This window comes from Echinops telfairi, unplaced genomic scaffold (assembly GCF_000313985.2).
Source record: "Echinops telfairi isolate 266 unplaced genomic scaffold, ASM31398v2 ScPeMD7_7424;HRSCAF=8462, whole genome shotgun sequence".
Classification (NCBI taxonomy): domain Eukaryota; kingdom Metazoa; phylum Chordata; class Mammalia; order Afrosoricida; family Tenrecidae; genus Echinops; species Echinops telfairi.
The window spans coordinates 82041708-82044168 of NW_022111324.1; the positions used below are offsets into that span (position 1 = coordinate 82041708).

Here is a 2461-nt window from a genome sequence, read left to right on the forward strand (position 1 = left end):
TCCTCAGTGCAGGGTCAGTGGGCTTCCACTGTGCGTCACCAGGAGTCACAGAACATTTCAACCATACCATTGACTCCTGGAAGCCACCATTCTCACACGGAAATCTGTCTCTTCCTTAAAATCATACCCAAACCATCCACTTATCTTTCCATGCATTCAGCTAGCATTTATTAAGTACCTGCTATACGAGTGTGCCAAGAACTGAGCTAACTCTATGTGTATATATACCCCCAAAAAGCGATTCTCCTTCTCCTTTGGAGTCTCTGGGTAGGGAGAGAGACAAATGAATGAATACATGGCTGGGTGGCGGGGCACTGCAGAGGGGCCGAGGCAGGGAGGCAGGATCTCTGTGGTTACAAAGTCTGAAAGCAAACTTGCAAACGAGTTTCATCATTGATGAGCTACAAGACCTTGACAAGGAGCTTCTGTTTTCTCATCTATAAATTGAAGAAGATGGGGACAGCAGCCTGACCCATGGGGGATGTGAGGATTCAGAGCGAATGCAGGCAAAATCCTGGGAACGCTGCCTGGCACCCAGTTCATAAGGGATTTGTGGAAGCATGAGAAGGATCTCAAACCAGACCAGGGAGGGGGTGACTGGGAACATCTTCACCAACATCATCTTCATGAATAAGGAGTTATTAACTGTGAATATTAAATCCAAGTGGAAGATCTTGCTGACTCCTGCTCAGATAGTGGCCGGTGGCTCATCATGTCCCCCTCCCTCCACTATCTGTAAATGCTAATTAACCTCACCACCTCAGCATCGGGAGTCCTGAGGCTAAGTACTTGTAGGACACAACTCGCAAAAATTATAATTACGTTGCCAATGCATCCAGGCAGGAAGGTGCTTTAAGTGAAACTAGGAAAAGAGTGCTTCTTCAATGAGAGTGACTATTTAAAAATATTTATGTGGACAGGGAGTGGAGCGTCATGAGCAAAAATGAAGATAGAGGGTTACAGATAAACGCTTCTCTTCAAACAACAACTAATGTTTAGTCAAAAAAAAAACAAACCCAACTTTTAGGCAACTGTTGAGATCCCACTCTGCAAGGAAGCCTGTCAAACAGCACCTCACAGGTCACAGAGCCGCGGACAGAAACCCAAACCAGACCTGAGGCTGCCCAGCTGATTCTGACTCAGCCGGCTCAGGGATGTGTCGGAGCAGAGCAGTCCACAGGGATGTCTCGGCTGTGATCTTCACAGCAATCAGATGGGCCTTTCTTCCATGGCATGGTTGGGTGGGTTTGAACAGCCAACTTTTGGGTTAATCGTTGAGTATATACTGTACATTACCCAGGGACCTTGCCGGCCAGCTACAGAGAGAGGTCAGATAAACAAATGACAAGCAGGCCCAAGAAAGCAAATAGTCCTTTGGAATGGTGCCAGGGCTGCATCCAAAGGCGCAGAACTTGCAGGGGCATCTACAGAATGTGGCTCCTAATTCTAGGGTAGCCAATAAGGCCTGTCTGCCAGCGTGTCCTCCTGTGGTGGCTGGTGTGTCCCTGCAATGCTGGAAGCAATGTCACCGGTGTTTCAAATGCCCACAGCATCACCCAAAGTGAACAGTTTTCGGCAGATTTTCCAGTCTAAGAACAGACTCCGAAGAAGGAACTGGCTGTCCAGCTGGGTGGAAGTCGCCACTGAGAACCTTATGCACAGCGTGCAAACAGTGTCAGATACCGAAGGCCTACTGACTAGACGCCAATGGTGAGGGTGGCACCGGGCCGGGCAGCGTTTTGTTCTGTGGTACAGAGTCACCACGAGTTGAAACGGACGAGGGGCACCTGACAAGCAAGGCTGGACTCTTCGCCAAACAGAAGACTGGCACTCACCTGCTAGAGGTGGAATGACTGAGAGGACAGTAATGCTTCTTGTTTGGAAACCAAGAGAGGATGCTGTGGTCCCATGAAATGGAAACTGTAAGGGGACATTGCTAGATTCATTTCGGTGACCACACGGCAGCAAGAGAAAAACGAAGTAGCCAAGCCGAGCCGGTGTTCCGGCCTTCCCAAGGACTAAGACGACGGAGGGAGGATGGAAGGAGTCCTTATGCCCAGCTGCTTTCCGTTTGGGGTGACTTCCTGCCAGCCTGGCAGGCACACTTGCTCCTTCCAAGAGCTATGCTCAGCAGGCTTTAATTCCTGATAGTACCATTTACTAGCTGCATGCATTCTCAAGTTTCGAAACCTTTGGAGCACTGCCGCCCAATTGAGCCATTTTAGGCCATTTCCTCATGGGTTCCCCCCAAAAGTAGTCGCTGTTGAATCAATTCCACTTCATGGGTTTCCAGTGACTGCTTTCTTTGGAAGGGGAACACCAGGCCTTTCTCCCTAGGTGCCTCTGAGTGGACGTGATCCTCTGATCTTTTTCTCAGCAGCTGCAGAGTGCTGCTTGCACCACCAAGGCTTCCGCTTCTGTAGGATGGAGATTAGAACCATATCCATTTCCCGGGCTCAAA

At 49.4% G+C, this 2461-nt stretch overlaps 1 protein-coding gene across 1 annotated transcript in view; it reads right to left on the reverse strand.

The window, feature by feature from the left end:
- Positions 1-2461, reverse strand: part of STUM (stum, mechanosensory transduction mediator homolog) — a 97522-nt gene that overhangs the window by 19899 nt on the left and 75162 nt on the right. The gene's annotated exons all lie outside the window — the stretch shown is intronic.